A 24,941-nucleotide genomic window follows, 5' to 3' on the forward strand; every position below is an offset into this window, starting at 1 on the left:
AAATGGCCAGAAAGCTCCAGTGCTGGAGGCGCCATGCCAAACAACTAGCAAGACAGGAACACAACCACATCCATTAGCAGAGAGGCAGCCTAAAATCATACTAAGTTCACAGACACCCCAAAAAGCACCAGCAGCCCTTCCCACCAGAAAAACAAGATCCAGCCCCACCCATCAAAACACAGGCATTAGTCCCCTCCACCAGGAAGCTTACACAACCCACTGAACCAACCTTACCCAATGAGGGCAGACACCAAAAACAACGGGAACTACAAAACTGGCAGCCGGCGAAAAGGAGACTCCAAACACAGTAAGTTAAACAAAATGAGAAGACAGAGAAATACGCAGAAGATGAAGGAGCAAGGTAAAAATCCACCAGAACAAACAAATGAAGAGGAAATAGGCAGTCTACCTGAAAAAGGATTCAGAGTAATGATAGTGAAGATGATCCAAAATCTTGGAAATAGAATGGAGAAAATACAAGAAACGTTTAACAAGGACCTAGAAGAACTAAAGAGCAAAACAGTGATGAACAACACAATAAATGAAATTAAAAATTTGCTAGAAGGAATCAATAGCATTCTGAGGCAGAAGAACGGATAAGTGAACTGGAAGTTAAAAGAGTGGAAATAACTACCACAGAGCAAACTAAAGAGAAAAGAATGAAAAGAATTGAGGACAGTCTCAGAGACCTCTGGGACAACATAAAACACACCAACATAAGAGTTATAGGGGTCCCAGAAGAAGAAAGAAAGAAAGGGTCTGAGAAAATATTTGAAGAGATTATAGTTGGAAACTTCCCTAAAGTGGGAAAGGAAATAGTCAAGTCCAGGAAGCACAGAGAGTCCCATACAGGATAAATCCAAGAAGAAACACGCCAAGACACATATTAATCAAACTATCAAAAAACAAATACAAAGAAAAAATATTAAAAGCAACAAATAATATGCAAGGGAATCTCCATAACGTTAACAGCTGAACTTTTAGCAGAAACTCTGCAAGCCAGAAGGGAGTGGCAGGACATATTTAAAGTCATGAAATGGAAAAACCTACAACCACGATTGCTCTACCCAGCAAGGATCTCATTCAGATTCGACAGAGAAATTAAAACCTTTACAGACAAGCAAAAGTTAACAGAATTCAGCACCACCAAACTAGCTTTACAACAAATGCTAAAGGAACTTCTCTAGGCAGGAAACACAAGAGAAGGAAAAGACCTACAAAAACAACCCCAAAACAATTAAGAAAACTGGTAATAGGAACATACATATCGATAATTACCTTAAATGTAAATGGATTAAATGCTCCAGCCAAAAGACACAGACTGGATGAATGGATACAAAAACAAGACCCATAGATATGCTGCCTACAAGAGACCCACTTCAGACCTAAGGACACATACAGACTGAAAGTGAGGGGATGGAAAAAGATATCCCATGGAAATGGAAATCAAAAGAAAGCTGGACTAGCAATTCTCATATCACACAAAATAGAGTTTAAAATGAAGACTATTACAAGAGACAAAGAAGGACAGTACATAACGATCAAGGGATCAATCCAAGAATAACATATAACAATTGTAAATATTTATTTACCCAACATAAGAGCACCTCAATGCATGAGGCAAATGCTAACAGCCATAAAAGGGGAAATCGACAGTAACACAATAATAGTAGGGGACTTTAACACCCCACTTTCACCAATGGACAGATCATCCAAAATGAAAATAAATAAGGAAACACAAGCTTTACACGATATTAAAGAAGATGGACTTAGTTGATATTTATAGGACATTCCATCAAAAAACACCAGAATACACCTATTTCCCAAGTGCTCATGGAACATTCTCCAGAATAGATCATATCTTGGGTCACAAATCAAGGCTTGGTAAATTTAAGAAAATTGAAATCATATAAAGTATCTTTTCCTACCACAATGCTATGAGACTAGATATCAATTACAGGAAAAAAACTAAAAAAAATACAAGCACACACAGGCTAAAAAACACACTACTAAATAACCAAGAGATCACTGAAGAAATCAAAGAGGAATCAAAGAACACCTAGACACAGATGACAATGAAAACACAATGACCCAAAACCTATGGGATGCAGCAAAGTCACTTCTAAGAGGGAAGCTTAGAGCAATACAATCCTACCGCAAGAAACAAGAAACATCTCAAATAAACAACCTAACCTTACACCTGAGCAATAAGAGAAAGAAGAATAAAATAACCCCAGAGTTACCAGAAGGAAAGAAATCATAAAGATCAAATCAGAAATAAATGAAAAAGAAATGAAGGAAACAATAGCAAAGTTCAATAAAACTAAAAGCGGGTTCTTTGAGAAGATAAACAAAATTTTTAAACCACTAGCCACACTCAGCAAGAAAAAAAGGAAGAAGACTCAAATCAAGAGAATTTGAAATGAAAAAGGAGAAGTAACAACTGACACTGCAGAAATACAAAGGATCATGAGAGATTACTACAAGCAACTCTATGCCAATAAAATGAACAACCTGGAAGAAATGGACAAATGCTTAGAAAAGCACAATCTTCTGAGACTGAACCAGGAAGAAATAGAAAATATAAACAGACCAATCACAAGCACTGAAATTGAAACTGTGATTTAAAATCTTCCAACAAACAAAAGCCCAGGACCAGATGGGTTCACAGGCGAATTCTATCAAACATTTAGAGAAAAGCTAACAGCTATCCTTCTCAAAATCTTCCAAAATATAGCCGAGGGTGGAACACTCAGAAACTCATGCTATAAGGCCACCATCACCCCGATACCAAAACCAGGCAAAGATGTCTCAAAAAAAGAAAACTACAGGCCAATATCACTGATGAACACAGATGCAAAAATCCTCAACAAAATACTGGCAAACAGAATCCAACAACACGTTACAAGGATCATACACCATGATCAAGTGGGGTTTATCCCAGGAAGGCAAGGAGTCTTCAACATACGCAAATCAATGTGATAAACCATATGAACAAATTGAAGGTGAAAAAACGTATGGTCATCTCAATAGATGCACAAAAACCTTTCGACAAAATTCAACACCCATTTATGATAAAAACTTTCTAGAAAGTAGGCATAGAGGGAACTTACCCCAACATAATAAAGGCCATATATGACAAACCCACAACCAACATCGTTCTCAGTGGTGAAAAACTGAAACCATTTCCACTAAGATCTGGAACAAGACAAAGTTGTCCACTCTCACCACAATTATTCAACATAGTTTTGGAAGTTTTAGCCACAGCAATCAGAGAAGAAAAAGAAATAAAAGGAATCCAAATCAGAAAAGAAGAAGTAAAGCTGTCACTGTTTGCAGATGACATGATACTATACATAGAGAATCCTAAAGATGCTACCAGAAAACTATTAGAGCTAACCAATGAATTTGGTAAAGTAGCAGGATACAAAAGTAATGCACAGAAATCTCTGGCATTCCTATACACTAATGATGAAAATTCTGAAAGAAAAATTAAGGAAACACTCCCATTTACCATTGCAACAAAAAGAAAAAATACCTAGGAATAAACCTACCTAAGGAGACAAAAGACATGTATGCAGAAAACTACAAGAAACTGGTGAAAGAAATTAAAGATGATACAAACAGATGGAGAGATATACCATGTTCTTGGATTGGAAGCATCAACATAGTGGAAATGACTATACTACCCAAAGCAATCTACAGATTCAATGCAGTCCCTATCAAACTACCAATGGCATTTTTCACAGAACTAGAACAAAAAATTTCACTATTTGTATGGAAACAAAAGACCCCAAATAGCCAAAGCAATCTTGAGAAAAAACAACGGAGCTGGAGGAATCAGGCTCCCTGCCTTCAGACGATACTAAAAAGCTACAGTAATCAGGACAGTATGGTACTGGCACAAAAATAGAAATATAGATCAATGGAACAGGATAGAAAGCACAGAGATAAACACACGTCCATATGGTCACCTTACCTTTGATAAAGGAGACAAGAATATACAATGGAGAAAGATAGTCTCTTCAATAAGTGGTGCTGGGAAAACTGGACAGCTACATGTAAAAGAATGATATTAGAACACTAGCTAACACCATACACAAAAATAAACTCAAAATGGATTAAAGACCTAAATGTAAGGCCAGACACTATAAAACTCTTAAAGGAAAACATAGGCAGAACACTCTGTGACATAAATCACAGCAAGATCCTTTTTGACCCACCTCCTAGAGAAATGGAAATAAAAACAAAAATAAACAAATGGGACCTAATGAAACTTAAAACCTTTTGCACAGCAAAGGAAAACATAAACAAGACGAAAAGACAACCTTCAGAAGGGGAGAAAATATTTGCAAACTAAGCCACTGAGAGAGGATCAATATCCAAAATATACAAGCAGCTCATGCAGCTCAATATCAAAAAACAAACAACCCAATCCAAAAATGGGCAGAAAACCTAAATAGACATTTCTCCATAGAAGATATACAGATTGCCAACAAACACATGAAAGGATGCTCAGCATCACTAATCATTAGAGAAATGCAAATCAAAACTACAGTGAGGTATCACCTCACACCCGTCAGAATGGCCATTATCAAAAAATCTACAAACAATAAATGCTGACGAGGGTGTGGAGAAAAGGGAACCCTCTTGCACTGGTGGTGGGAATGTAAAGTGATACAGCCACTATGGAGAACAGTACGGAGGTTCCTTAAAAAACTAAAAATAGAACTCCGACCCAGCAATCCCACTACTGGGCATATACCCTGAGAAAACCATAATTCAAAAAGAGTCATGTACCACAATGTTCATTGCAGCACTATTTATAAAAGCCAGGACATGGAAGCAACCTAAGTGTCCATCGACAGATGAATGGCTAAAGAAGATATGGCACATAATACAATGGAATATTACTCAGCCATAAAAAGAAACAAAATTGAGTTATTTGTAGCGAGGTAGATGGACCTAGAGTCTGTGATACAGAGTGAAGTAAGTCAGAAAGAGAAAAACAAATACCGTATGCTAACACATATATATGGAATCTAAAAAAAAATGGTTCTGAAGTACCTAGGGACAGGACAGGAATAAAGATGCAGACGTAGAGAATGGACTTGAGGACACGAGGTGGGGGAAGGGTAAGCTAGGACGAAGTGAGAGAGTGTCATGGACATATATACAGTACCAAATGTAAAATAGATAGGTAGTGGGAAGCAGCCGCATAGCACAGGGAGATCAGCTCGGTGCTTTGTGACCACCTAGAGGGGCGGGATAGGAAGGGTGGGAGGGAGATGCAAGAGGGAGGAGATATGGGAATATATGTATATGTATAGCTGATTCACTTTGTTATAAAGCAGAAAGTAACACACCATTTTAAAGCAATTATACTCCCAATAAAGATGTTAAAAATAAATAAATAAAATAAAAATACAGGGCTTCCCTGGTGGCGCAGTGGTTGAGAGTCCGCCTGCCGATGTAGGGGACACGGGTTCGTGCCCCGGTCTGGGAAGATCCCACATGCCGCAGAGCGGCTGGGCCCGTGAGCCATGGCCGCTGAGCCTGCGCTTCCTGAGCCTGTGCTCCGCAACGGGAGAGGCCACAACAGTGAGAGGCTCGCATACCGCAAAAAAAAAAAAAAAAAAATACAGTACAATAACGTTCAACATGAGGTACTTCATATTTATATATTTTTCTTTCATAAATAATGCTGTAAGCTACTGAATTCAAGCACTCTGATGCACAAGTGGCTAGTGTCTTGAATTAGCGAGCTTATTTAAACACCTTTAAAAAAAGACAATTCAGTGCAATAGTTATGTAGAAATTAGACCATTTACTTAAATGCTATTTAAGATATGCTTAAAGAATGTTACATTAGGATTGCTAGCCTAGTTCCCCTTATCCCCAGGATATGAACAACGACAAAGTCTGCCAGATACATTGGGAAAAGCATCTACAGGGAATTGTTTAATAAAGTTGCATTTATACACTACAGTTGCCTGCCTTGTCAGAACAATGGTTTCTAGTTTTAAAAGATACAAAATTCAAGATTACCAAAGAAAATAAAGCAAGTATATTAGCCTTAACTCCATGTCGTTGAAAATGCAGAAGGGAGAATAGGATTTAAAAGATAAAATTTTCTTGTGTTAAATACAATTTTCAAATTTAACCCACAGCTCTTGGCACCAGCCGATTAGGATGGGTTTCGTTTTTTTTTCTTTTTCAGGTGATAGTAATTAACATAAAATTAAGTTCTTCCACACCTAGTGTACAGATCTCACGCGGCTCTCACCCAGCAGTTCCCCAGCCTCTGGCGGGCAGCTACGAACAGGAGCACTGACCATGGGTGTTACTGAATGAACAATCTTCCCTTTAAGGTTATCACACCCACCGCCATAATCTGATATGATGAAATTAGTGCTAAATAAAGTTTCTTCTCCTCTGGCTTAAAAGTGAGTTCCTTCCAATCAGGTATATAGTCTACCAATTTGCAAGGTAACTATGAGTTACCAAAATGTTTAACCATAATTTATAAATAAAACCCTTTGTAGAAGTAGTTTTTAAATTGAAAATGTACCTTTATTTCACAGTTTGCCAAAACTACTATCTGCCATCTCGCTAATAAGAAATAATTGTTAGATAATTTTGGAAAGTTGTCCTGGGAATACTCATCTATAATCACCGTAATAGCTTTTGATCATCTACGCTAACAGACATAGGTAATGGTAAAGGTGATTAAAACATTTCCCATAATCCAGTGTTCTCCTCCATCAGGGAAGCCAGCCGAAGCAACAAGCCCACGTCTACAGGGGGAGAAGTGGCCCAGAAGCACAGGTAATCACTCACTGGGGCCCAGCTGGGGCTAGCAGGGGGACCATTTCTGTCCCAGCCCTCACTGACCAGGCAGGGAGGAGACAGTTCCTGAGCTGGCACGCACCTGAACGCGCACGGGAACCCACGCACACACCCACCCCAGGACTAACCCCTGCTCCAGAGCCAGCTTCGGGCTCACAGAGCAGAAGAAGGAGGCGGCCAGTGACCACACTCTGGGTGGCGGGGAAGCCATCTCAGGATCACGCTGGGCAGAAAAGCTGCCCAGAAACACATGGATACTTCAACTGGGAGTGAACACAGTGGGCACCACTAGGGCCGCGGGCACTAAGCCAGCACAAGCCTTCGCTGAAGGAGAATGTTCTGATGAGCTTTTCCCTCCTTTGTGTACATTATCCGTGGACAAGTAAGAGAGCTGGATGTGATGCTGAGGCAGTGAATATTAGGTATCACCAGGTGTATCGCTCTAGACCATTTTCTAAAAACCCTGCAGGCATATATTGGCACTTTAAGATGGCCAGAGGCCAGATTCTAGCAGTCCAGGAACAGGACAGAATTATAATTAACTAAGAAGATACAATGTGGTCAAAGTAGATCCGGTGAAGTATATTTCAGGGGGAAAAAAAAATCAATGAATAAAAGTATCTTATTACATTAGCATGTGGTGCTACAAAACTAATTGTTTTTCCATTCATCTAAAGAATCGTTTGGTCCTCTTTTCATGGGAAAAAGGGAATAGGAATTCTGTACAGTACAACTTTTGAAAACCTGCAAATGGCAGGGATCAGAAGCTAAACAGGGGGAAAAGAGTCTGACTTTTTGAACTCTGTATTATAATATGCCATCAATTAAACTATTTGTCATATGGGGCTTTTTTAGGCTTCCTTTTAAAACCATTTTAGTTTAAATTAATAGGCCTGCAACTTTTTTCTGATGACAATAAAATTTTATAATTTAGTTACTTCTAAAAGAAGCCTCTGTACTGCAATATTTTGTCTTCTAAACTAAAAGAATATAAATCTGTTTGTAGCAAAAAGTCATGACCTAAAGCTTGCAATTTCTTACTTACTTTACATTGACACTTTCCAATTTAAAATTTAACAATCTTATGAATTTAGGATTTAAGAAAAAGCAATGCCCAAAAGTAAAATATTTAAAAGGAAATAAAATAAGAAGGTAAACATGACTACTGTCTACTTTCTAAATTATTACTTATTATCAAGCAAAACATCTTTCAAAATTGTACAATGAGGTTTATCGTTTTGGGGGGAGGGAGGGGTTCTGTTTAAAAATAATTCTTGCTATTGTTATTTTAGACTATTTATTCCTACTTAAAATAAAGCCCAAAAGAGAATTTGAAGTGATCCAAAAATTTTCCTAAGAGGGACAAAACTGGGAGGTCAGTGGGGCAGTTGGAAAAGAAAGCAAAATCTCCCCAGATGTATAAACGCAACTCTAAGAACCACAAGCCTTGATGAGAACTTGGCTCTTTTAGGCATAGAGTTAAAAGCTGAACGCTGCATTTTTGCCTGTACATAATTAAAAGGTTGAAAGAAATTAGAACCTGCCTACAGCTCCATTCGTTACAAATTACCTGCGCTGATCGCATATCTGCAGCTGAGCTAAGCATCAAGCAAGTAGGAGCGTGGTGTGCACCTCAGAGCCCGCACTGCTCCGGGAAGCGTGCTCAAGCGTAGAATATAAATTCGGGGACCTGCTCCCCCCACCCCGCACTCCGGTGCCGACGGTGACTTTGCCACACTGAACTTCTGTCATGCCTTCCTGTCCAAAGTAGCTGAGCTCATTACCATCCGGGATCACGCAGGCCGTGTAGAAGGTGTCCTGCTTAGTCTGCACCGGGTACTCAGACCACACGGGGAAGGTGTTGCTGGAGCCGTCTGAGAAGTACTTGCTCAAGTTCTGCCCCAGGACGACGCCCTGCCGCTTGAGTTCGATCTTGGCGCTGTACTCGGCCGAGCCGTAGCTGGAGCCGTGCAGCCCGAAGCCCGCGATGAACACCCTCTTGTCGACGGCGAACTGGATGCTGTCGCAGCAGCCCCGGTAGCGCCACTGGTTTGCTCCGGTAGGCGCACAACTGGAAACGGTGGCAACGCTGGAGGACGAGGCCCTTGCGGGCTTTGCAGCTCGGGCTTCTTGGCCGCGGTGTACCAGAGGAAGATGTCGTTGGTCTCGTTCAGAGTTAAGACTCCGGACTGCGCAGCACTGTTTGCAAAATCGTCCAGGGCCATGGTTGGGATGCGGGTCAAGTAAAGCGCCTTCCCGAGGACTCTGCGCTTGTTTTCAGCGCTCAAAAAGCCAGATCTTGTCGCTGGCATTCCACTTCGGCCCAGCTGAGAGCTGCCTCGAAAACCACAATTTCTTTGGCATTCAGTTTCCCTGCGGAGGATACTTTCTAGTGTCTGGAAGTCAATATCGCAGAACCCCTCAGACTTGAGAGCGAGCTCGGCCTGGGCGTCAATCACCTCCCAGCACCGCTGGGTCAGGCCCGGCTCCTCAAACGGGCAGCTCTGGGACAGGAGGACCCAGGCGTTCTTGGCGCTCAGGCAGGTCTCCAGGAGATTGACGCAGGCCCGGGCGAGGTGAGGGACGATGTACTTTTTGGCAGCATAAAGAGTGGCCAAGACTGTGACAGCAGCCAAGTCCATTTCATCACAGTAGATGTATTTCAGCATAGCGAGAAAAGCAGCAGGGTCGACATCTGGTATACAGATCTCAGCTTTGTCTTCGGCAAGTTCTCCGTAAAACATTGCGTGGAACACGGAGCTCCCAACAGCTAAAACATATTTGTGTCCTGGCAACCGCTGAGTCCCACCTGGTGGCCCAACCACAAAATGTACATCTGCCATCAAATCATTATGGAATATCACGGCATTTCTCTCTCTAATGGTGGGATAAGGAACCTGCCAATTCGGGGCTGGAAGAAGGCTGTTGTTACTGAGATTCTGCTGGTGGTACTGATGGACAGTAGTGCTGCTGGAGTTGGCTGGTTTTCTTCGGCGGAATATATCAGCAGCCATCTTCTTCTTTTTAGTCTTCAAGGTAATTACTTCATAACAAACTGGAGGCAACTTGCTGCTGCTGCTGGGTTTTTTTTCTTCGAGCTCTCCTTGGACCTGTTCTTTACCGTCTCGCTCGCGGTCCTTGTCGCCTCAGGCAGCGCCCGCCGTCTGCGCTGCTTACCACTTGCTTCCTCGGCCCGGTGCCCGCTCCTCGGGCCCCGTCCCGGGCACTCTGGGATCCAGCACCCGGCAGGGCTCGGCGGGCACCCGCACGCTGCATTCCTTTTTTTTTTAAAGGTTTTTTTTTTGATGTGGACCATTTTTTAAAAGTCTTTACTTGTTACAATGCTGCTTCTGTTTTATGTTTTGGTTAATTGGCCACGAGGCATGTGGGACCTTAGCTCCCCCGCCAGGGATCGAACCCACACCCCCTGCATTGGAAGGTGAAGTCTTAACCACTGGACCTCCAGGGAAGTGCCATGAATTGCATTCTTAAAATTACATATTCTAATTGGCTGTTGCTGATGTATTAGAATATTGTGGATTTTTAAATTTTATTTTTATCCACTAAACTTGTTGCAATTTCTTAATAGTTCTAATAGCTTCTTGAGTCTCTTGAATTTTCTATGTAAGCAATTATCCTTTCTGAAAATAATGACAATTTAACTTCCTCCTTTTGATTCTTAAAACCACATTACTCTTCCTTGTCTGCTGCATTGCTTACAACCTCTAATACCACGTTAACTCCAGTGGAAACAGTCTTATCTAGTTAATTTAAAGGAACACATATATCACTAGTTAGTATGATATTCGCTGTAGTGGTTTGAACTTGCGTTCAGAGATTGCCTTTCTTCCAGATTACTCATTGTGAATGGCCTTCAGGATGGATAGTCAGAAGCTCTAATCAGCAGCAAAACTGTCCCTGGAGCGCTTCTCTGGGAACCAGAGGCAGTTAAGTGACTTCCTAGAGGAGTGTCCTAGCCAGTCTCCGGCAGAGGCAGTGTGGAGTCATTCTTTTACTGTGCTTGCCTCAATCTCCTACATCTGAAATGCATTCTTTACTCATTTGCCCCATTTTTGCATTGTTTTGAAATTTTAACTTAGTGCATTTACTTTTTTCCTTCCAAGTAGATTATAAGATCCTTGAGGATAAGGGCTAAACAGTGCCTTTCTTTTATCTCATATGAACTCTTTAGAATATAAGTTCTATGAGGGAAGAGACTTTGCTGGTGTTGTTGCTACTGTTTCCAGTGGCTAGCACAGTGCCGAGCACTGTAAGCACTAAATATTTTTCAATAAGTGAGTCAGCCTCACATTCCTTCAACCCCCGCAGGCTTCAGTCCATGTTTGGCAATTTGCTGTGTGTACCGAATGCATTCAAAAATGGTGGTGGAATGAAAATGGGGCCAAATTACGTTTTGGCGCCCAAGACAATAATCAATCTTTCTTCACGCTAGTGGTCTGTCATGAGACCGTAAAACCACATGAAGACAGGAAACAGGAAAGTCCTCACACCAGATTTCCAAGGGAGTCAACGTAATTTGGTTAACAAGACACACTTATCTGTGAATGAATTACGGCTAAGTGTGAACCTGGCAGTTCAATGATAAAATATGTCAAAGCTTTCCAGAAATGATTACCACCATAGCATTGAATAAGGTTACCATGGGCAGAACAGACTAATTGGTAGAGTTAGATCTATTTTTAAATGTCAAACAACATCTTGCTACTCTTAGCAGCACTGCTCTATGCCCCTTAACTGGGGATACTAACTACCTACAGGTTTCTCACTCCCACCGTAACGGTCTACCCACGTTTGTTTTTTAAATCACATAGCTGGGGAGACATACACAGAAATCTGATAATCAAGTCCTGGTCCTGCCTTCTAAGGGGTGGCAGTAACACAGGGTGGTAAAGGAGAGAGCTCTTGTTGCCACGCCCTCGTTTGTCACCGCCACGTTCAAGCTCTTTTCCTGCCCTTCAAGTGCTCTCTTTCAGCTGCATGAACTCAGTTACCTGTTCACCTGTCCCTTTATTTAAAGACAGAAGACCTTCTCCCTGATGCCATTACAGCCTTCATGAACAGTTGTATCTTCTGAATCTGTAAGGTCACTCATCATCCTCCCATAATCCCTTTCCTGACTTTAGCTGTCATCCTCCCTCCCTAAACATACTTGCATGGACATATAAGTGATATCGCACAGTATTTGTCTTTCTCTGTCTGACTTATTTCATCAAGCATAATATTTTCTAAATTCATCCACGTTGCTGCAAATGACAGAACTTCATTCTTCTTTATGTATGAGTAATATTCCATTGTGTGTGTATATGTATGTATGTATATATACATGTATATATGTATGTATATATATATACATACATACATATATATATATATATATAATATCTTTATCCATTCATCCTGAATTCTTTCCAAAGTGCTTTTGCATAAAAATCTTATTGAATCCCTGAAAAGTCCTGTAGGATAAACCTGGCGTATTATTACCATCTTACAGATGAAGAAACTGAGGCATGGAAAGGGTCAAGAGCCTTCAGTGAGATATCACTCTAGCAACAGAGTATGGAAGTCACTTCACCCAGCCACTGTATGAAGCTCCTCCCGGATAAAAGGATGAAATATAGATCTGAAACTTAGGCACAGAAATACTCTATAAATCAACAATAGGCTGGCATCTTTCAGAATATAAATTCAAGACAGTGAATCTTTGATGATGAAGATAGCTTTAATAAGGAAAGTAGATATAGGAAGCACAAAAAGAAAAAAAAAACCTGCCAAAAACGATCTTCAGTGAACACTAGATCTGGGGTTGTGCAAATATATTAAGGCTGTTTAACACTGGTCATTGACAATTTCCTTTAGCTTTCATGATTGGTGGAAATAAATATATGCTCTCTCTAAAGCTCAAGCCTCCAAGGAAATACCTAGTGCTGGTAAACAAGTTCTGTAACGTCATGTGCTCTCTGAAAAGCAATGACTCTCAAACTTTAGAACATTCCAAGAGCCAAGTTAAGGAAATGGCAACTTATTTAGTGACTTTACTAAAACATGAAGAGGCCTGAAGGAAGCAAGCATAATATGGTGGGAAGTTTTCACTAGATAAACACCTATTTGCAGTTGTCATCTGATCTGTGTAGAACTGACAATACCACCAGATTTGTCATTGATTTGGTTGGGTGGGCTATTCCTCCATTTGGAGACACTGGGATACTTATAAATTAGTTTTCTTCCCGAGTATCTACCACAGATAATGTTTACTCTGCTTTTACTTATTAGGGTCTATCTGAAAGAATCTCAAAGCCATTATTCAAAGATGCCCTGTTTTATATATGTCTGTAGATGCACAGGAATGTCTGGTCGTCTATTTGGTACATTTGTAAAATGCTTATTGTGTGCAGACACTGCTTCCGGCATTTGATTTGAAACACAAGAACTATTTTAACTACTCCATTGTAAAAATGAAATGGCTTAGCACATGGAGTGTTAAAAAAATGTGAACTAAATATTGGGTGAAGAATTAGCTGGAAGGAGAATGTGATAATCCAAGTTGGAATAGACCAAAATCAACCATGTACCAAAAATAAAAAATAACCTATGCTTTTCTTAAACAGCAGGCACTCCTAATTTATATTCCAGCTAAGAATTGCTTTTCCAATAATAAAGCATCTGTTACCTAACTCTTTGTTTCCTTGTTTACCCACCTCCCCCTTCTCCAGCACTGAATTAATCTCACAACTCACTTTTCCTCTTCTGATAAAATAAATCAAAACAAGGAAATACAGACCATTTCAAACAGTGGTCCTTCATCCTGAAGTAGTTATTCATTGCAAGTACACATTGCTCATGCCAGCCACTTCCTAGTTGCCACTGACAAAACTCACCAATGTCTTCCATCACACCATGTAAGTCACATTACTGGTAGGACAAAACATTGCCTCTTTTATCACAGGCAAAAGTGCAGCTGTCAACTCTCAACCTTCCAACGTGAAATTCTAACACCTCCCCCTCTCTCTAGCTCCATTACTTCTGATCTCAGGGGAAGAGGTGTCCCTCCTTATGGTCAACACTTACGTTGGCAGCTGCGCTTGGGCCCCTCCTCTTCTACTCTGCCAAGCCCATTTATTCCTTAACCCACTATTTTCTATCTCCACTGTTGATGTGCCACAGAAAAAACTCTGGATCCTTTCTGGTAGAGTCTTAATTAACCAATATATGGGATTTAAAACTCCTGAGCCTTCCTTACTAAGAATTTCTCTTTCCTTGGTTTCCATAAGGTACAATCTCCTGACCTACCACGCTGCCACTCACCCTCAGTCACTGTCACTAACTTTTCCTCAAGGTTTTTCTGCCCAGAAAAGTAACACGTGCACATTGCAGAAAAGTTTGAAACTACATTCAAAAAGAGTAAAATAAAATTTTCTAAATATAAATAATCTGAGCATTGTAGAGTAGTTCCCTCTAGGCCATATATATTTTCATAACGAAATTTGAATCGTGCTGTGTTCATTATCTTGATTGCAGTGATGGTTTTACAGGCATATACATATGTCAAAATGTATCAAATTGCATACTATAATGCATGCAGTTTATTGTATGTCAGTCATACCCCAACTAAGCTGTTTAAAAAATGTAAACAATAGAACTGCTGAATAACCATTGAGAGGAAGATGCTGGAACCCACCAAAAAAGACACCCCACATCCAAAGACAAAGGAGAAGCTGCAGTGAGACGGCAGGAGGGGCGCAATCACAATAAAATCAAATCCCATAACCGCTGGGTGCGTGACTCACAAACTGGAGAACACTGATACCACAGAAGTCCACCCACTGAAGTGAACGTTCTGAGCCCCACATTAGGCTTCCCAACCTGGGGGTCCGGCAACAGGAGGAGGCATTCCTAGAGAATCTGACTTTGAAGGCCAGTGGGATTTGACTGTAGTACTTCCACAGGACTGGGGGAAACAGAGACTCCACTCTTGGAGGGCACACATAAAGTCTTGTATGCACCAGGACCCGGAGGAAAGGATCAGTGACCCCAGAGGAGACTGAACCAGACCTACCTACTAGTGCTGGAGGGTCTCCTGCAGAGGCGGGGGGCAGCTGTACCTCACCATGGAGACAAGGACACTGGCAGCAGCAGTTCTGGGAAGTACTCACTGGCGTGAGCCCTCCCATAGGCCACCATTAGCACCACCATACAGCTTGTAGGCTCCAGTCACCTCAGGCCAAGCAACTAACAGGGAGGGAACACAGCCCCACCCATCAGCAGGCAAGCAGTTTAAAGTTTTACTGAGCCCTGCCGACCAGAGCAAGACCCAGCTCTACCCACCATCAGTCCCTCCCATCAGGAAGCTTGCACAAGCCTCTTAGATAGCCTCATCCACCAGAGGGCAGAGAGCAGAAGCAAGAAGAACTACAATCCTGCAGCCTGCAGAACAAAAACCACATTCACAGAAAGTTATACAAAATGAAAAGGCAGAGGGCTATGTACCAGATGAAGGAACAAGATAAAACCCCAGAAAAACAACTAAATGAAATGGAGATAGGCAACCTTCCAGAAAAAGAATTCAGAATAATGACAGTGAAGATGATCCAGGACCTCGGAAAAAGAATGGAGGCAAAGATCGAGAAGATGCAAGAAATGTTTAACAAAGACCTAGAAGAATGAAAGAACAAACAAACAGAGATGAACAATACAATAACAGAAATGATAAATACACCAGAAGGAATCAATAGCAGAATAACTGAGGCAGAAGAACAGATAAGTAACCTGGAAGACAGAATGGTGGAAATCACTGCTTAAAAACAGAATAAAGAAAAAAGAATGAAAAGAAATGAAGACAGCCTAAGAGACCTCTGGGACAACATTAAATGCAACAACATTCGCATTATAGGGGTCCCAGAAGGAGAAGAGAGAGAGAAAGGACCAGAGAAAATATTTGAAGAGATTAGAGTCGAAAGCTTCCCTAACATGGGAAAGGAAATAGCCACCCAAGTCCAGGAAGTGCAGACAGTTCCAGGCAGGATAAAACCAAGGAGGAACATGCCAAGACACACAGTAAGCAAACTGATAAAAATTAAAGACAAAGAAAAAAATACTAAAAGCAACAAGAGAAAAATGACAAATAACATACAAGGGAACTCGCATTAGGTTATCAGCTGATTTCTCAGCAGAAGCTCTGCAGGCCAGAAGGGAGTGGCACAGTATATTTAAAGTGATGAAAGGGAAGAACCTACAACCAAAAATACTCTATCCAGCAATGCTCTCATTCAGATTTGACGGAGAAATCAAAAGCTTTACAGACAAGCAAAAGCTTAAGAGAATTCAACACCACCAGACCAGCTTTGCAATAAATGCTAAAAGAACTCCTCTGGAGGGGGGAAAGAGACTAGCAGCTTAAAAAACAAAAAAAAAAACAGAAACAAAAAAAAACACTTGTACATATATAGACTGCTATATCAAAACCTCATGGGAACAGCAAATCCAAAAACTACAATAGATATACACACGAGAAAATAAAAAGCAGCCCAAACACAACATTAAAGATGGTCATCAAACCACAAGAGAAGAGAACAAAAGAGGAAGGAAGGGAAGAAACAAGACCTACAAAATCAAACCCAAAACAATTAAGAAAATGGCAACAGAAATACACATATTGATAGTTACCTTAAATGTAAATGGATTAAATGAGCCAACCAAAAGACATAGACTGGCTGAGTAGATACAAAAACAAGACCCATATATATGCCGTCTAGAAGAGACTCACCTCAGACCTAGGGACACATACAGACTGAAAGTGAGGGGATGGAAGAAGGTATTCCACGCTGATGGAAATCAGAAGAAAGCTGGAGTAGCAATACTCATATCAGACAAAATAGACTTTAAAATAAAGAATGTTATATGAGACAAAGAAGGATACTACATAATGATCAAGGGATCAATCCAAGAAGAAGATATAACAATTGTAAATATTTATGCACCCAACATAGGAGCACTTCAGTGTATCAGGCAAATACTAACAGTCATAAAGGGAAAAATCGACAGTAACACAATAATAGTGGGGGACTTTAACACCCCACTTTCATCAATGGACAGATCATCCAAAATGAAAATCAATAAGAAAACACAGGCCTTAAATGACACATTAGAGCAGATGGACTTAATTGATATTTATAGAGCATTCCATCCCAAAACAGCAGAATACACCTTCTTCTCAAGTGCACAAGGAACGTTCTCCAGGACTGACCACATGCTGGGCCACAAGACAAGCCTCGGTAAATTTAAGAAAACTGAAATCATATCAAGCACCTTTTCCAATCACACCACTATGAGGTTAGAAATAAACTACAAGAGCGACTTCCCTGGTGGTCCAGTAGTTAAGAATCTGCCTTCCAATGCAGATGACGCAGGTTTGATCCCTGGTCAGGGAACTAAGATCCCACATGCCACGGAGCAACTAAGCCTGAGCACCACAACTGCTGAGCCTGCATGCTCTGCAGCCCACGCGCCATAGCTAGAGAGAAGCCCACGCACCACAACGAAGAGCCTGCGCGCGGCAACAAAAGATCCCGCATACCAAAATGAGGATCCTGCATGTCGCAACTAAGACCCAACACAGCCAAATTAATTAATTAATTTTTAAAAATAAGCAATAAACTACAAGAAAAAAACTATAAGAACACAAACACGTGGAGGCTAAACAATATGCTACTAAACAACCAACAGAATGGATCACTGAAGAAATCAAAGAGGAAATCAAAAAATACCTAGAGACAAATGAAAATGAAAGCACAATGATTCAAAATCTATGGGATGCAGTAAAAGCAGTTCTAAGAGGGAAGTTTATAGCAATACAATCTTACCTCAGGAAACAAGAAAAATCTCAAATAAACAATCTAATCTTACACCTAAAGCAACTAGAGAAAGAAGAACAAAGTAGTAGAAGGAAAGAAAACATAAAGATCAGAGCAGGGCTTCCCTCGTGGCACAGTGGTTGAGAGTCCGCCTGCCGATGCAGGGGACACGGGTTTGTGCCCCGGTCCAGGAAGATCCCACATGCCACGGAGTGGCTGGGCCCGTGAGCCATGGCTGCTGAGCCTGTGCGTCTGGAGCCTGTGCTCCGCAACGGGAGAGGCCACAACAGTGAGAGGCCCGCGTACCACACACACACAAAAAAAAGATCAGAGCAGAAATAAATGAAATAGAGACAAAGAAAACAATAACAAAGATCAATGAAACTAAAAGCTGGTTCTTTGAAAAGACAAACAAAATTGATAAACCTTTAGCCAGACTCATCAAGAAAAAAAGGGAGAGAACCCAAATCAATGAAATTAGAAATGAAAAAGGAGAAGTCACAACTGACACCACAGAAATACGAAGGAACATAAGAGACTACTACAAGCAACTGTATGCCAATAAAATGGCCAACCTGGTTGAAATGGACAAATTCTTAGAAAGGTACAGCCTCCCACGACTGAACCAGGAAGAAATAGAAAATATGAACAGACAAATCACAAGCACTGAAATTGAAACTATGATTAAAAAATTCCCAACAAACAAAAGTCCAGGACCTGATGGCTTCACAGGTGAATTCTATCAAACACTTAGAGAGGAGCTAACACCTATCCTTCTCAAACTCTTTCAAAAAACTGCAGAGGAAGGAAAACTCCCAAACTCATTCTATGAGGGCACCATCACCCTGATACCAAAACCAGACAAAGATACCAAAAAAAAAAAAAAAGAAAACTACAGGCCAATATCACTGATGAACATAGACATAAAAATCCTCAACAAAATACTTGCAATCCAAATCCAACAATACATTAAAAGGATCATATACCATGATCAAGTGGGATTTATCCCAGGGATGCAAGGATTTTTCAGTATCTGCAAATCAATCAGTGTGATACACCATATCAACAAACTGAAGAATAAAAACCATATGATCATCTCAATAGATGCAGAAAAAGCTTTTGACAAAATTCAACACCCAGTTATGATAAAAACTCTCCCAAAAGTGGGCATAGAGGGAACATACCTCAACATAATAAAGGCAAAGGCCATATATGACAAACCCACAGCTACCATCATACTCAATGGTGAAAAGCTGAAAGCATTTCCTCTAAGATCAGGAACAAGGCAAGGATGTCCACTCTCACCACTTTTATTCAACATAGTTTTGGAAATCCTAGCTATGGCAATCAGAGAATACAAAGAAACTAAAAGAATACAAATTGGAATAGAAGAAGTTAAACTGTCACTGTTTGCAGATGACATGATACTGTACACAGAAAATCCTAAAGACGCTACCGGAAAACTACTAGAGCTCATCGATGAATTTGGTAAAGTTGCAAGTTACAAAACTGATACAGAGAAATCTGTTGCATTTCTATACATTAACAACAAAAGATCAGAAAGAGAAATTCAAGAAACAATCCCATTTACCATTGCATCCGGAAGAATAAAATACCTAGGAATAAACCTACCTAAGGAGACAAAAGACCTGTACTCTGAAAGCTATAAGACGCTGATGAAAGAAATCACAGAAGACACAAACAGATCCATGTTCGTAGATTGGAAGAATCAATATTGTCAAAATAACTATACTACCCAAGGCAATCTACAGATTCAATGCAATCCCTATCAAATTACCAATGGCATTTTTCACAGAACCAGAACAAAAAACCTTAAAATTTGTATGGAGACACAAAAGACCCCAAATAGCCAAAGCAATCTTGAGAAAGAAAAATGGAGCTGGAGGAATCAGGCTCCCTGACTTCAGTCTATACTACAAAGCTATAGTCAACAAAACAGTATGGTACTGGCACAAAAATAGAAATATAGATCAATGGAACAGCATAAAAAGCCAAGAAGTAAACCCACGCACCTATGGTCAATTAGTCTATGACAAAGCAGGCAAGACTACACAATGGTGGGAAGACAGTCTCTTCAACAAACGTTGCTGGGAAAGCTGGACAGCTACATGTAAAAAAACAATGAAATTAGACCATTCTTTAACACCATACACAAAAATAAGCTCAAAATGGAGTAAAGACCTAAATGTGAGACTGGACAGTATAAAACTCCTAGAGGAAAACATAGGCAGAATACACTCTGCCATAAATGGCAGCAATTTATAAGAAAGGCCAGGGAGCGGAGAAAGCAAGGCATTGCTGGAGTCCAGAGCCATGGGAGAAGTGAAGCAGGCTGCCGAGTTCCCTTCCCCTCCCCACCCCAAAATAGCCCAGAGTCTTCCTTCACCAGTTTATAAAATACAATGAAAGTCAAGCCAGGGGAGAGACTCCAAGGGAATCACCCATAGAGACATCAGGGGTCCCTGCAAGAGGTGAAGACTGGCACCAGGTCCTGTCTTGAAATGCAATTAGGGAGAGGACTTGCCGGTCCTCCCGGGGGTCCTTCTGAGCAGGGCTGGCCGTGGAGCAGTTTGCATGCCTGATGGATGGTCATGGCATTAATGCCTGAGTTTCATGTGGGTTATGTGAATGGCTTCTAAGGAAGCCAAACTTGAGCAAATTTGCATGTACTTCCCCCACACTGAGGTGGCTGTGTTGACAGAGGGAAGCTGGTGGTTAGCAAGGCTGGAGAGGAGGTGGGGTTTGGAAGATATCCAGGAGTCACATGGTAAACATTTCATTGCCCCTTGTGAGAGCCAGTGTTTAGACCTGTCACCCAGAGCGCATCTGGCACCTGTCAGAGAAGCAGCAATGACTAAGAGCAGATTGCCAGGGAAAGCAGCTAAATCACTTACTCTTTTCCCTAATCCCTCCTTTCCCCTGCGACACAACAGCGGAGTGCCAAGAAGGGGCATCCCCCAGGAGCCCGCCACACACCATGGTTCACTTCAGGCCCCTTGAGCCACAAACCTGGCAGACCCAGAGAAAGAGAAAAGCTCTGAAGGGTAAATGAAACTGACAGATTTTTAATATCCAAAAATGAAGTCAAGGAATCATCCCAAAATGTCCTTAAGGGGTCCGTGACCTGGCGGGGTGGGACTTTTCACATAGCACAGTTGTGGGAGTGAAGGCTGAGAATGGAGAAAAATAAAACCACTTCCTCTTTGTACCCCATAGAGATGAGACAGTTCAATAAAGCACTTACATGTGAATAAGCAGAGAGGAGAAAACAAAAATCATCTGTTATCCCACAAGGCGGCTATAACTAATATTAACTGATGTTTGCCAGGGATTTTTATGTGAATTCCTTTGCAAAAACTGAATTACAATGTATTTTCTGTTTTTTAACCTATCTTTTATTCTCAGGAATATACTCTGAACATTTGTGCTTTTTTAACAAAAGTGTTTCACAACATAATTTTTTTTTTAGGGTGCGCCACGTGGCCTGAGGGATCTTAGTTTCCCAACCAGGGATCGAACCTGGGCCCCCTGCAGTGGAAGTGTGGAGTCCTAACCACTGCACCACCAGGGAATTCCCAGCAACATAATTTTAATAGCTTAGAATATTGTATTCTGTGAGTTGATTATAATTTACTCAAGAAATGCCATATCCTTTCATATTTAAAGTTGTTTCCAATGTTTTACCATTATATATAATCCTGCAATGAACATCCTTAAAACTAAATTTTTGTACCTCTCTTTAATTACTTCCTATGGGTAAATCCTAGTAGCAGAGTTCCTTTATCAAAGGGTATATACATTTTAGAGCTTTTCCTATATGCTGCCAATTCTCCTTCTTTCTACACACCTACCACTAGCCCATGAGAGTCTGTTTTTCTGCATTTTGGCCCACGCTGAGTATACTCCTTTTTTTGAGTTGCCTAGTACCTATTTGTGGTATTATTTTGAAATGCACTTTTTTTGGAATATTAATGAGAGCTGACATTTTTTCATTGGTTTATTGGTTATTTATAATATTTATGCTGCGCACTGCCTGTTTCTGTCTTTTGCCCATTTTTCTACTAGTGTACAACTTTTCTTACTGTTTTGTAAAAGCCAGTTACATCCATGTATCTATCATATATATTGCAAATATTCTTCCCAGTTCCTTTTTATTTATGATGTCATTTTCCATGCCAAAGTTTAAGCTTTTTAGATTTGACCCTATAAAATTGTATCATGATTGATGTCAGGAGTCAACAAACTTTTTCTATAAAGGGCCAGATAATAAATATTTCAGGCTTTGTCAGCCAAATGGTCTGTCACAACTCTGTCTTTGTAGAGCAGAAGCAGCAGAAGAAGAGGACAGTCAATGAATGGGCCTATCTTCATTCTAAATTCAGCCATGGGTGGGCAGTAGTTTGTCCACCTCTGGTTTAAGCTATCAGTGTCATGTTCTGAAAGTGGTTCTCCACCAAAAGGATATCTATTTTCTATAATCTATTCTTACTTTGTAGCTTCACTTTTAAAACTCCTATCTTTAATATAATCAACTTTGTTGATTCAATTTTTCTCGAATGAGTTAGCCCTCTGGTCTAAAATCATTTACCATACTTTCCCAACTGAGTTGATCTGCAAACTTTTCTAAATTAAAAAATATGGACAACTGCACACACACTTGGATTATTTAAATGCTATTACTCTTCTGGGGCTACTATCATGCCTTTAATTATTAGGTTTTTCAGTACATTTTAATATCTTGTATAGCAACTCTACAACCACCCCTCATATTCTTCTTTTTGTCTTTGTTGTTGATTTTTATCTTCCTTTTTTCCAAAATGTTCTTCAGAATCATTTTGTCAAGTTCTAATAAAAATTGTATTGCATTATGATTGGAAGTACATTGCTCTATAGATTAATTTTCAGATAAACTGACAGTCCAAGACATTGGTATGCACATAGTGGAGGCTACTTTCTCATTATCGTTGGCCTCATTAATTGACTTTATAATCAATACATGCAGCTAAAAAATGTACAGTTTTGTAATTTGGGATTAAACATAGTATTTTATTTGAAAATAAGATTCAAGTGCTTGAAATTTTGAAACCCACTGGTTTAACCTACTGACATTTATCATTATTACAAATTTGGCTTCTGTCATCTTACTCTATATTTTCATACCTTTAACACTTCTTTCTGGTTTCCTTTGTTTTCTGTTCTTTGACAATAACTGACTTGATTTCGCTAGTGGTTATTACAAGTTACCTTTATCAACAATTTATAGTCTAACTATATCGTTTGAGGCTCTTCTGTTTGAGACAAAGGAATCAATACAATCTTAGATTCATTACCCTCACTACCTGGCCCCCACCACATTTTATTAATAAATAATAAAGAATTTTAGATCCACCATCTCTTTTAATAATCATGGATCTTCTCATTTTGGAATGATTTTTGACAATTTTATTTGATTTTATGAGTTTTTTTTTTTTTTACTAATGTTACTATCCTTCTATTCTGCAGCTATTTTATGAAAACTGTGTCTTCTTGTGCCCCATTGTAAATGTCAAATCATTTCTTGAAGTTTTCCTCTGGACTCACTGGTAGATAATTATCAGAAGTTTGTTATTCTGAGTCTTCTAGATCCATTTTCCCCCTTGTTCTGTGGTATTTTTCACAGGCCTTACTGTTACTTTACTCTTTATTCATCTTAGTCCTTGGTCCCGTACCCTGTCCCCGGCTAGTGATAGAATACCCTTCTCCTACTTACAACAGAATGACAGGTTGATGTGCAAGTTTAAACAAAATTTAACTCTGTGTACCTTTGTACGATGTGAGAGGGTGTCTTCTTCCTACCCCATGGTCTGGTTCTCTGGTTCTCTGAACTGATGTGTTACACAAAAAACTGTAATTCTCAGCATGCACTACAACCTGGGTTCTTTCTACAATGGCCCCATGTAAATAATGCCCCATAAACTTATTACCCGTGTAGGTACTATGCCTTCCCATACTCGTGAGGAAAAAAAGAAAGATGCTCATATTTCTGGCTGGTTCAAATCCTGAATATCTGGGTGAATCTCTAGTGGGTGAAGAACAAAATATTTTTCTACCTTTTATGAAGCATTTTGTGTCCAAACCCAGCTCCCGTTGTCCTGAAATTAGTTCCAATTTCTTCAAGGTTCTGGTATTATATGACCTATCAGTTTTGTTTTCCATGGTGGGAGGTTTATTTTTCCCCATAGGCCTTCATTAGTGTCTTTTGTTAGCTGTGGAGAGAGGCTTCCCTGGGGACTGTTAGCCAGATGCCACTTTGAATAACAACAGCAACAGCTAACATTTACTGAGCACTTACCATGTACCATCCACCCATTTTCTCATTTATTCACCACAACAACCCTCATTTAACCTCTCTAAGACCAGTTTGCCAAGGACACTCTCTGCTAAGGGCACGCACTGCCATGTGCATGTATTTAAAATCATTTGCAAACTTCCAGGCTGTCTGGGATTCAAACAAATATACCATCTTTTTAATGCTTTTCTAAATTTCTTAGCCTTTCTGACCCTGACTTGACCCCTCAAATGCCAGTATTTCCTTCTCCTTCCCTGGCATGGTGATGTGATACATAACCTCATTAGCTAACCCTGTGATTAATCTCTCATTTGATATATATCTCATGTCAGTCATGCCTTATAATTGGGCATTTAGTAACCAAATTTAAGTCGAAAAAATTAAAAATTTTTTTAGTCGGAGAAATTATAGGTTCCAGGTATTTGAGTGAATGTTTTACTTCTCTGTGCCATTTTTGTAAACTTTATGGAAGAAAGGTCTTTTGTAAAGAAGATATGGGTCGTATACCCTTTCAGAGAAACACACGACATAAAATGTTAACAATTGTAGAGAAGTACTTTACATGAGCACCAGATTCACTAGTAGATAGTCACGGGAATGCTAAGAAGGCAAAACACCTATACAAAATGGTTACAAATTGGATTTTCTGGAAAGCTTTTGAGATGGAGTTTAACATGCACAATGTTTTTTAGGGAGTAATCTTGGGATAAACACCCGTGGAAAGAAGGAAAAGGCAGCAGGATTGAATAGCGGGAGAAGCTGGGTTGTGATGCAAGATCAACGGCCTCAGCTAACCCTCTCTCAAGGAGGTCAGAGTCTTCCGAGTTCTCCCTCTTTGGGTCAAGATAGTCGGATTGTTAAAATGTCTTTTCAAT

The 24,941-nt window shown here is 40.2% G+C and overlaps 1 long non-coding RNA gene and 1 pseudogene across 1 annotated transcript in view; both read right to left on the reverse strand.

Moving 5' to 3' along the window:
- LOC149744338 (uncharacterized) overlaps positions 1-20,100 on the reverse strand; it is a 197,313-nt gene extending 177,213 nt beyond the window's left edge. The window contains exon 1 of the long non-coding RNA XR_016391380.1: positions 14,924-20,100. This is a non-coding gene — a long non-coding RNA (uncharacterized LOC149744338). The remainder of the gene's footprint in view (positions 1-14,923) is intronic.
- Positions 8,455-9,948, reverse strand: LOC111165580 (BTB/POZ domain-containing protein 3 pseudogene; annotated as a pseudogene).
- Positions 20,101-24,941: the final 4,841 nt, after the last annotated feature.

This window comes from Delphinapterus leucas, chromosome X (assembly GCF_059928025.1).
Source record: "Delphinapterus leucas isolate spDelLeu-1000000601 "Yukka" chromosome X, BTC_Dleu_Yukka2, whole genome shotgun sequence".
Classification (NCBI taxonomy): Eukaryota; Metazoa; Chordata; class Mammalia; order Artiodactyla; family Monodontidae; genus Delphinapterus; species Delphinapterus leucas.